The sequence below is a fragment of the Nesoenas mayeri genome (assembly GCF_963082525.1).
Source record: "Nesoenas mayeri genome assembly, chromosome: 13".
NCBI lineage: Eukaryota > Metazoa > Chordata > Aves > Columbiformes > Columbidae > Nesoenas > Nesoenas mayeri.
The window spans coordinates 10,936,298-10,948,127 of record NC_137550.1 but is presented as its reverse complement, the minus strand read 5'-3'; the positions used below and the strand labels follow the sequence as shown (position 1 = coordinate 10,948,127).

At 45.5% G+C, this 11,830-nt stretch overlaps 1 protein-coding gene across 5 annotated transcripts in view; it reads left to right on the top strand.

Annotated features, from left to right (window-relative positions):
- Nucleotides 1-868: 868 nt before the first annotated feature.
- STAG2 (STAG2 cohesin complex component) overlaps nucleotides 869-11,830 on the top strand; it is a 75,469-nt gene continuing 64,507 nt past the window's right edge. For 2 of the 5 annotated variants that reach the window (XM_080352361.1, XM_080352356.1), the window contains exon 1: nucleotides 869-1,055. The gene's annotated coding sequence lies outside the window, so the exon portion shown is untranslated. The other 3 variants (XM_080352358.1, XM_080352357.1, XM_080352360.1) reach the window with 3 other exon arrangements.

Genomic DNA, 11,830 nt, shown 5'->3' with positions numbered 1-11,830 from the left:
ATCCCCCCATGGAGCAGGAACACCCAGATGAGGTTACACAGGAAGGTGTCCAGGCGGGTTGGAATGTCTGCAGAGAAGGAGACTCCACAGCCTCCCTGGGCAGCCTGGGCCAGGCTCTGCCACCCTCACTGAGAAGTTTCTTCTCATATTTAAGTGGAACCTCCTGTCTTCCAGTTTGGACCTATTGCCCCTTGTCCTACCACTGGTTGTCACCCAGAAGAGCCTGGCTCCATCCTCCTGACACTCCCCCTTTACATACTGATCCCCATGAATGAGTCACCCCTCAGTCTCCTCCAGCTCCAGAGCCCCAGCTCCCTCAGCCTTTCCTCACACGGGAGATGCTCCACTCCCTTCAGCACCTTGGTGGCTGCGCTGGACTCTCTCCAGCAGTTCCCTGTCCTGCTGGAACTGAGGGGCCCAATTATTTCCCAATCCCCGCCGCGTTGCAAGGGGGAAGGACACCAGGCCCCGCGTCTCTGCGAGGCGCGGGCGCGTCCCCCCGGCGGAGCCGCAGCTCCTTTTTAGGCCGCACTGGCGCTGCGGTTACCCGATCCTGCCCCAGAATGGAGCCAGCAGCCGGGCCGCCCCCGCCGGCCGCGCACGGAGGAGGCCGGGCCGCTGCCTCCCCCGCCTCGCCCGCCCCCTCAGCCCGGCCCGGCCCCTCAGGCCGCGCCGCGCTCGCCAGCCGGCGGGGGTGGGGGAGCGGCCGCGCGGCCCGCGCGCATGCGCGGCACCTTGTTTACCCCGCTCGGCTGGCGCCGCCGCGGCCGGCCGGCAGGTGTCGCCCCGCGCCCAGGAGAGCGGGCCCCGCGCGGTGGCCGCCAGGTGGCGCCTGCGCCCTCCATTCGCTCGCGAGCCGCCGAGCAGCGAACACCCCAAACAATCCCCAGCGCCGCCGCCAAATTAAATAACCTGCCCGCGCCCCGCGCCCTCCCCAAACCCCCCCTCCGCGGCCGAGGCTCCGGGCCGGGCGCGCAACCGGCAGCCGGGCCGGGGATATAGGAGCGGAGCTACGAGCCTGGGCCTCCTCGCTGCCTACGCCGACACTGGGCAAGGTAAGTTAGAAAATGGCGGCGAAGCTTCTGGAAGTTTGGAGGGGGGACTCGGGATCGCGGTGCGTGGCTGCGGAGCGAGGCCGGGACGGGGCCCGCGGTCCCCCGGCCTGCGGGGACGGCGCGGGGCGCTAGGCCTGCTGGCCACAGGGACTCCGCGCAGCCAAGATGGAGGACGGCGGGGCCGAGCCGCGAAAACACTCCAGCCCCCCGCTTCCCCACCCCCCCTTCCCAGCGCGCCCCGGCGGGGAGGGGGGACGCGAGCGGAGCGCGAGTGAGAGAGAGAGAGGGCGCCGAAAGCGGCCCCGCTGCCCGCCCGGAGCCCCGTTCCTCGTCCCCAGAGCCGGCCGCGGGCAGGCTGGGCCCAGTGCGCGGCGAGCTAAAATGGAGAACCACCTTCTCCTCCTCCCCCCTTCTCCCGAGCCGAGCAGGGGCTGTTGGCAAGATGGAGGACTCGGGCATTGTGTGTGTGGCGGGTGTGTGTGTGGGCAAGCCGGGCCGGGCCGCTCAGGGGGTGCCTGGGAGGGGAAGGGGGTCGGAGCCGCTGCGGCCGGAGCGGGGGGGGGGGCGGAGAGCGCTGGGCCGCGCGGCGCGCAGCAGAAAATGGTGGGGCGGCCGCCGGTGCCCCGGCTGGGTGTCGGTGGAGGCCGGGGAGAGGGGACTCCCCCCCCTGACAGCGCTCCCCCTCCTTCCCGCAGCTGAGCTCTCCTGCCAGCCCGCTCCCGGCGGCTTGCCCGCCGAGGGAAGTGCCGGGGGATCAGGGTTGCTCTCCTTCGTCTCCCTTTCCCGGCTCGGTCGAGCTGGGGCAACTCCGGCTGCCTCTTTCTGAGTGACTGGGCTGGAGAGCTGGCGACAGCGAGTTCCCTCGGCCCAAGTGAGGACGTGGGGTCTGACCTGTGCCTTTCTCCCCCGCCCCTCTTCTCTGCCTCCTTCGAGAGAGCTGGCGACCCCCCCCGCCTCCCCCCCCGCTCCGGCGCCCAGCTCGGGGAATGCCTTTGTAGGGCGAGTTTTCCCCTCCGGGTGACTTTGGGCGAGCTCTTCGGCGGCTGCCCTCTAAGAGGAAGAGTTGTGGCAGTTTCCGTTCGGCTTGCTTTATTTTTTTCTTTTTTTTTTTTTTGTAAAGAAAGGGCGCTTGCCAACTTGTGCCGGGGCCGCCTGATGCCGGGAGCCGCGTGTTGCAGGAACCCCGCTGGGCTCTCGCCGGCCCTGGTGGGGGAGGGAGGGGGAGGAGGAGGAAGAAGAATGCTTCTTACTGGGGGGTTTTGGCGCCACTTTTGTTTTAGATAGTGCTTCTCTGCCCCCTCCTCCTCGGCACGCACTGAACTGAGCTGAACCCTGCCCAGGTAGGAAGCAAGAGCTTTCCTGGTGTTTCTTTTTTCTGGGCGCTTCTTTTCTCTACACGGATTAAAAAATATATATACACAGTTGTTGCTGTGGTGAGGGACTTGGAGGGACGGGGGAGTGAGAGCGGCAGCAGAGGCCTGTGCTGGGCGGCCCTGTTTTTCGGGTGTTCTTTCTCCCTGTCCGAGCGCAGCCCCGAGCCGGGGTGCGCTGGCTTTGGGTGCCCGCCCCGCCGGCCGCCCGCCGCCTCCTGCCTTCCTCCGCGCTGGTGGCGTTGTGTAATCCGCTCGTCCCGTGGAAATCCGCGACCGACCGACCTCATTTTTTTTTTTTTCTTCTTTTCACCCCCGAGAACGGGGAGTGAAGGCGCTCGTCTCCCTCTTTCGCTTCACTCGGCTCTTGCTGTTGTTTTCCCACGGAATGTGGTGTTTGGACTTAATACAAAGTTTCAATATCCGCTGAGTCCTGTGCTGTAGTTACTGTGTGCTTTTTATTTTTGTTACTTTTTGGAAGCCTGGGTAACAAACGCTGCCGCCTCCCCCCCTCCCGCGCTGGCTCAGTGCTCTCTTCCCGTGTGCTCCCCGCAGCCACACCCTGGCGTGTCCGGCCTCATTATCCGCCTTATCGCCCGTGCGACCCCGCGTTTTTCCTCGCCTCCCCCCGGGAGGAGCGTGAGTCCCGGCCGGCCGCAGCAGCAGTGCCCGGAGGTAACCCGGGGCGGCCGACGTTGCGCTGCGCCCCGCTGCCGTCTCCCCCGGTGGGGTGAGGAGGGGCCATGTCAGCGCGGCGGTTCGTGCCGGGGGCGGGGAGTCGGGTTACCGAAGTGCGTCACACGCGGCCCCGCCGGGGCCTGCTCCGCCGCCGCCTGGGGCCGCCGCGCCCGCCTGCCGCCGCCCATTGGCCAGCGCCCGGGCGGGAGGCGGCCGCTTCCTCCCGCGCCCCGCGGCGGGCAGCCCGGGCGCGCACCCCGCCGGGCCCCGGAGCCCCGGGAGTGCCGCGGAGAGGGCAGCGCCGCGCGAAACGCTTCCGCGTCTTCCCGGTTCTGTTGGGTTTGTGGAAAGGGACGGAGAGGAAAAGGCCTTTTGGATCGCGTCCGTCGAAGCCGTTGGGTGACTGTGTTTCTGCTGCCTGGGAGTTTTGTTCAATCCTGGTTTAAATGACCTAGAAAGAAGAGTTACTAGAATTTCCTGCAGTAGGATGTTCTCCAAGCACAGGTCACACTGTGAACTCTTGGCCGTTCAGTCTCGATTTGTGATTGGTGGCTTCTTTCTCGTTTATAATGCTTGGCCGTTTGAAACAAACTTTCCCCCTTTTTATATTGCCTTTTCCCTAAAGCCATTATTTATTAACGTATTTACTGTTACTTCTGGAGTGTTTATATTGTATTGAACTGTACAGGATTTAGAAAATATCCCTGTGCAGGCTGGTTGGTTACATGCAGGTAAATAAATACCCCAAGTGATTGTGCAATTGACAGACATTAATCTCTAGCTTCTTGGTATTACATGGTCATTATGCCCAACTCATAATTTTGCAGATAAATCTTGGCGGTGATCAGTTGCAGAGTCAACATGCCACAGATCCTTGCTGGGTAACACTGTATCTTTTCCCTTATAACCATGATGACAGTTTCATTATAAAATGACACAAGATGTGAGAAGGCCACTGCCATGCTGTTAGCATAAACCTTCATCTTTTTCTGCTTTCAGTGCTGGAGCTGAGTGGGGTGGAATGCCCATACTGCTCTGATTAATTAAACAAAGACTAAGAAAGCTTCAAGGTTGAAAGGAGAAAAATATGAATTAATTCCCATATCTAATAGGTAGATCTTGCGCCTTAACTGATGAGGCTCATGTAGGTCCTTCTTAACAAAACCAGTGATGTTTTACAGTGTCATCTACAGGTGGGCTCTTTGCAACCTGTGAGAGAAATCAGTTAATTGCCTTTGCTGTTGTTTATATTGAATTAGCTGTGGTAAACTTAACATTCAATGTTTTATAAGTGTAAAGTCAAACAAACAAACCAGGCATGGAACTGGGGGATGGGAGAGATTCTTTAATTTTCCTGTGAAACTTCATAGCGCTTGGATATCTCTCAAGTTAAGTACTTGGGCCAGAGATATGTTTTTGGAGCTTTTTCATCCATTTACAGTTTTGGGAAGATATTACTGAGTAAAGTCAAAGAGCAGTGTAAGGATTTGTTAAACTTGTATTTAAGAACACTAGTCAAAATTTATGTACAGACCATTTCTTTTAGATGTGAAGTCTTGATGTTTTGCAATCAAAAGCTGGAATAAGTTGGGATAAGTTGGTTCAAAATAATGATGGTGTGATATTTTAATATATTTTTTAAAAATGAATTCTGTGAAATGACAAAAAATGATAGGTTCATAGCTTATTAAAATACTTGGTTTAAAAATACGTTTTACTACTTGAAGAACATTCCATTTTTAAAATAGGAATATTCAATTAACTGACTGTTAATCTAACTTGAATTCCATAAATATATCACGTTCCATCTTTACATGTTACAGTCTTTAAAGGCATAAATGTGCAGAATGAAATTATTTCCACTTGAAAGGAGCGTAAATAGAATTGTCAGTGAAATGCTCTCTTTATTTTTATTTTATTTCATTTCGGTATAACATATCAACAGCAACCGAATTATTTTTTAAAAATGTCATGCAAACAGCTTCTCTTGAATATTACATGCTACTACAGTCTCCTGTAGAAAATAGCCACAGGCAACAAACCACTTGAAAGTACATGCTCTGGTTGGTGGGAACAAGTGCATTAGGTTTCTTCAAATCATGAAATAATCTTAACACAGCAGAGCATTATGAACTTTTTTTAATTAGATTGCTCTTTGTCACTTATGGCTCAAATTTAGAATTGTATGAGAGCCCTCATTTATCATTTTAATTTGTGATGTTACTGTCTTGGTTTTGCTGCAGTCAAATGCTATAGGAGATATTAGATTTTCTGGGACTTTATGTGACAGCGTAAACAGGTTGTATGTTTTACAGAAACCTTACACACTTTGGTTGCTTATTTTCACGAAATGAATCCCCAAAAGCAAGCAAATATTTCTGCTGGTTACTTACGCTTCTTGGTTCTGTTGTTGGAATGCTGTGTTTTGTCAAATGAGATGAGGTTCTGAACTCGGTGTGGTATGCTGACAATGTCATAATTTCTTCTCCCGTTAATTTGAAAACTTAGGAGAATATTGTAGGTGTGAATTTCTAAAATTGTACTTGGGTTTTGGTAGTGTGTGTTGTGTGTGTTTGGTTTTGTTTTTTTTTTTTTTTTGTATGTGAGGAATTAAGAAAACATACAGGAAAAGGAATGTGTTGTAGATTGCATGTCTGTCAGCTAGATGCTAGAATTTCCCAGAGCTTCATTTGCTTCAGTAATTGTTTTGTAATGGAGAAAAGTGATTGATAGCAGCCATCAACATATCAGTTTAATATTCTTAAATAAGCTCTGCTCACTTTCTCAGTATCACTTAAAACATTCATATTCTGAAAACTTTACTTCCTTATATGAGGATCATTGACAAAGAGGAGGCAAGAATTAAGTGAAAACTTCGTCCTTGGGAAACTGAGGGTGAGCAGGGAATTGGAGCTTTGGCTTGGAAAATAAGAAGCTTGTACACAACAAATCTATGGAGTAATGGAAAGACCTTTTTTCCATATGTATGACAAAAACTTAGTGACATAGAGGCTTATTGCCTTGGTTCAGATTCAACGCCATCCAATGTTTTAGATCACCTCCACTTTTGAAGTGAAAGGTAAGTGAAAATGGGAATGCTTTGTGGGCCCACAGCTCTTCCGTAACTGGCCCCGGCAGTCCTTTGGTTTGATCTGTTCTAGTCTTCTTCCCACCTCCTGACCCTTCTGTCCTGTTGGCCACAGACAGAGGTGGAACTAAATGGCAGATTAAACGCTCTGGTCGAGATATTAGAGTCCTTCCTGCAAGGAAGGAGCTTGTAGTGTGCCGAGTTACTCAATCCAGTCTGTTCAGGTTTGATCTGGATCTGTCAAGTCAGTGGTGGTTTCATGTGGGCCAGGCTTATGCTGCTGCACTGGCTACCTTGTGCCTTGGAGGGTGCTGGGGGGGTCCTGGAGGGGCCTTGTGGGGAGTCGTGCTCAGTGGGTGTTTTGTGAGGGTGGGAAGACTTGGGTGTTTGTTTTGGTAAATGAAATTTTGAAGAGGAAACCTTTTGATAACCTTTGCAGTATTGCATCAGCATGACTGAATCTCTTGCTCTAGCTTTTGTTTTTTCTTGAAGACTACTTTCTGGAGTAAACTCTTCCACCACTCTGTGGACAGTTTTAATGTTTGGAGATCAGTCCAGTGACTTCAGTTGGCTTTTTATATTGGGGGAAAAAAAAACTATCTACTTTCCAAAAGTGTGTATCTTTGTGATTTAAGGGTGAGCCTTGAAATCTAATGAGACTTTTAACAGGGTCAGATATTTTCTTATGAGTGATACAGTGCAAACTTCTGTTTTGAGAATTGGAGATTTAAAATGTACTTCTAATTGTATGTTGTTTTAATTAGAATGTAGCTTCTCTAAGTTTTCTCATGTTGCAGTTCATAAAAATCTGGTCAAGGTGTTTTTTGTTGTTTGCTGTTTTTGCAAGTAAATACAAAGTAAGGGAAACTTTTGAACATGGCCTTCATTTAGATCACCACAGACAAATGTAGGGCTAGCAGTTTACCCCTTTTTAGTATCTGTGTCTCCCAAGTGTTGCACCATTAAGAAAATCACTCATCTGTGAGATCTTGAGTAGAGAAAAAGGGAAAGCGAGATGTTTCTTCTTGTTCATCTCTCAAACATTTTCTCTCGACTGCTCGGATCTGAGGAGAGGTCTGGCATGCAATTTTGGAGATAGGGATATGGGGAAAAATTTGATCCCCTTGGCTTTCGTGTTACAATTAGCCCTTTCTTAGCCTTTAGCCAATAATGGCTACAGTCACATGGAGGAGTGCAGACGTAGTCTGCTTTGAATCTTTTTAATCCCAATTTGTGTCAGAAATGAAGTGCATACAGGATTGCATTTGTATGCAGTTATTGTTTGTCCTATTGTGACTTCAGAGGGAAATTAAATTAGCTGTCATGTAACTGCTTTATGCAGGTACGCACTTTATGTCCAGGCATGTACTTTATTGTTGTCTATTCTGTACATTTTTTGATTGTGTAACTAGCGATAACATCCCTCTCTGGAGGACTTATTTTTGAAAAAGAATATAATAGGAAGAGTGAGTAGACGTAAGAAGGTTGTCATATATTGGAGGGTAGATTGTGATCTGTGATTGAGAAGTTAATCACGATACCCACCCAAAGACAATTATCTAGAGATGAGTGTGTTTGGTTTGGTTTGGTGGGGGGGTGGTAGGGGGCAAGTAGATGAATGTTTGTTTTCTTATGGCTCTGAATCTGATGGCTTATTATATTAGTCCTGCACTGACACAACCTTTTATGCATTTTACTTTTCTATGCTTCTATTTCAGTAAAGGTTAGTTATTGGATTAGAAGGGAGTATGTGTAGCACTAGAATTCAGTGGAAGAATATTTGTTTTCCAAAGCAGATTTTTGTTAGTGCTTCTGGGTGGCTCCTAGAGAGGAAAGTATTTTTGCATCTGTTCCCATTGTTTTAGGCTTGATAGGGTAAGCCAATGATTTTTGCTTATATTTTGAAAAAGGTCTTAAATGGTGTGTGTTGCCATGTAGTATCTATGTCTGCAGTGGTCTAGATGGATGATAAGTACTATAGATGGTGTGCAAATATCAGGGTTTTCTATTAGCAAAATCATGGAAAGAAATCAAGTATACTGATATTTCAGAAAGCAGGAAACATTTCCAAAACTACTGACCAGTTAAAAAAAGAAACATCAAACCTTAGGAGTGCATCTTTTGTTTAGTTGGATTTGCATTCCAAAATTGGCCTTGAGTTGCTGCAAGGTTTGGTGAAATGCTGCTTGGCTTCTGGCCAGCAGGTGAGCTTTGAGTGATGTGCAGGATGACTCACCTTACCTGCAGACACCCCAAGTGTCTCTCCCTTCCCCACTCCCACTGAGTGACAGGTGTCATTCAGTGTACGTACTTGCCAGTTTGGTGCTTCCTGGGAAGGTATGGTGATGTAGTACATGTAGTCATGTAGCAAAGAGAACTTAATGCAGGTGTTTTCCTGTTGCTTAATACATGTCATCTGTCTAGAAAGAGATGAATATTTTTGATTTGTAGGTAATGTTGCAGTTCTTGATTATGGCTGAATTGCATTTTTTTACTTAACATAGGATTTCAGCCATGAGTTGTATGAAATAATATTATTATATTAATATTCCTTGCAGCATCTCATCTGGGAAAAAAAAGATTGACTTTTACTTTGCAAATAAAAATAAGCTGTTCAAGGTAAGCCTTTTCTGTCTTTCATGCAATTACCTGCTATTCCTTTAGGTAAAACTGCTAGTTCATCCCTTAGGAAGGATCAACTCTGGAAATTTGGACCATATCAAGTCTTAGTAAGCAGATAATATGCAAGTAATGTAATTGTCTGATTTCATTTGTCAGCATATCATCTTCAGCAGCGAGTGTTCAGTATGAGGAGAGTTTGTATGGATTAGGGATGTGAATATTCAAGATGCTTTTTTTGTTTTTTAAAATATATGTTATTTTAATTATCTTCCTGTGGGCAGTTGAATATATCAATAACTGAGGTTACTAAAAAAAACAATGTCAGTAGTAATGTCAGGAACACAGTTTTGTAATTCATGAAGCATGCATTTGAGATCTCTGGTTTTTAATTCAAAGGTGATTTTGTATGACATGAGTCCTGGAATAAATTTGGTGTGTGGTTGGTTTGTTTGTTTGTTTTTTAATTACTTATGGATATAGTGGCCAACTGATTTAATTTGAGTAATAAGGCACTGCATCCTGACCACTGGCAGTGTTGTTCATTTCACTTCTGATCTTCTTAGAAACAGAGAACTGATTAACTATTATATTTTTTTTTCTTTTTTTTGTGCCAAGGAATAAAACTAGGGAAACTTGATAAAGACTTGTTTCAAAATGAGGATGGCCATTGGCTGCAGTCTAGCTATAGCAGTGCTATGTTTGTGGTAGACATACAGGAAGTAGGATTGATATGGACCGTTTTATCTTGGTTTAGGGTAAAAAATACAATTTAAATATAGTTGCAAAGGAAAGACTGTGATATTCATAATTTAAGATTAATAACGTAAGTATTTTTAAAGTATGTTTGAAATTTTGTTATTTTGTACTATTTTGGGATAGGAGCTATATTCTTACAGGAAAGTTCCAGTTCAGTGTGCTGCCATATACTATTTTATTTTTGTTGTTGCTTCATGTACCTGGTTGAAAACCATATCCCAAATATTTTATTTTTAACTTCACATAAAATAAAGCTTTGCATTGTCAGTGGGCAGTTGCTTCCTTATTTGTGTTGTAGGTCACAGAATCATATTGGAAGGAAGGGCCCTCTGGAGATCTAGTCTGGCTTCCTACCTAAAGCTTTTCCAGTTAGGCCAGGTTGTGGAATTTGTCCAGTCAAGTTTTGAATATCTCAGAGGATGGAGTTTCCATGATCTCTCTGGCAACCCATTATGCTATTCTTATTGGACAATTGTTGGTATTTTAGTTGTTTGTGGGTTTTGTTTGGTTGTTTAGTTTTTTTTGTGTTTTTTTTTTTTTTAATTATTATTTTTTATTATTTCAGGTCTTAAAGTAATCTTAAATTCCTATAAAGATTCATGCCCCCAGTATGTTTGGAATGTATTCCTTCATGATGGAGGTGTGGGAAGCTAATGACCAGATTTAGAACTGATTTGGTTTTTATTGAAAATTATTGAAAAAGAGAGAGGTCACTGGCTACAGGGATTACTTTTTGGTATCTACTTTCCTCTTGCCTCTGGTTGCGTTTACTGTCTTTATTCTTCACTTTGCTACTGTGTCTATGACAAAGTCTTGCAAATAAAACTGCCTTCCCTGAGCACCTACCTGTTCACTTAGGTGGTGTTCATACACTGATCAACATGATTTGTCTTGCGGTTTTCATATTTAAGCAATGATATTTTTATTCCTTCTCATAAGAAATCTACAGTTCATTTGAAACTATGGTAACCGGGAAGGAAGGCTGCACAAATCTCTTTCTCTGGTATAGGTCTGTTCTTACGTGCCTAATAAATGATTGGCCAAAAAAGGTGAAACTGGTTTTTGCATATTGATTTACACAACATAGAAATGATTTATTAAGACAAATACATCAATGATAATGGAAAAATGTTTGGTTTCTTTTGCATGTGCTGCTGTACTGCATTTTTGTCTTGAATAATTCCATGTTTAAGGTGCTCTTGTTTTATTAAGTGGGTTTCCGTTCAGCTTGCTTTGATAAGCTATATTTTCAAAACTGATGCATGCATGTTGGTATTTGTTTAATTTTTAAAAGGTATTTTTTAAAAGTATCGCTAATACAGCAACATGTATATGCCTTATTAATATTCTGCTGTGACTTAGAACGGATTTTATAAACTAGAAGACCTGTGGCTTGACCGTTGAAAAATAACTGGAAGAAGACTTTAGGCATTATATTTCTCTTACTGAATTGCATTGTCTTTCTGGTTATACTGATGAATTTCTCTTCAGCAATGTGATAGTTTTATAAAAGTTTAAAAAGTTGTGTACTCATATTATATCGGTGCCTCAGAGTAGTAGCTGGTGCTAAGCAAAAATTTTCAAAGGTGGGCAGACAGAGTTTGTGTACATCAGTATGATATGAAAAGGAGAAAAACATTTTTAGAAACTTCCTGTTCATTAACACTGTGAATAGAAGAAAATGCAGTAAATCATCCTCTTCACATACAGCAGGTCAGGCCCGTTAAGATTTTTTGTATTGATCTGAAATGCGGTATAATCTGTGTAAAACTGATTCTCAAGTTCTTTCCTCTTTGTGCCAAGAGAGTATAAAGTATGTGTAGCATACCTTGCATTCAAAACTGGTTAGGGAAGTTTTGTTTACAGAGAAGATTTATGCATTCCTGCATAATCCTACAAATGGGCTTAGTCTTCTGCTATCTCCAGTGAAGAGAAGCATGGAAAAATTCTAATTGAGTCCATGTTCTTAGTAGCTTGGAGATTTAAGAAACTTAGTGAAGTTTTCATTTCATTTACAGTAAGGACTATTTGACAGTATATAAGGAATTAAGCATTCTAGAAGATAAAATTACCATAATGAAGAAAATTATACCGAGGAAGTTAGGAAAGATAGGAAAGTATAAGAATATGTTGATGCTTACTAGGAGCATTTCAAAAGTATGTTCTGTGTCCTGTTGCATTACCTTCTCTTTATTAGTTTCTGTTGTGGAATATGTTGGCATTGAGTTATTAGCTATATAAAGTATAAAAAACTGCATTTA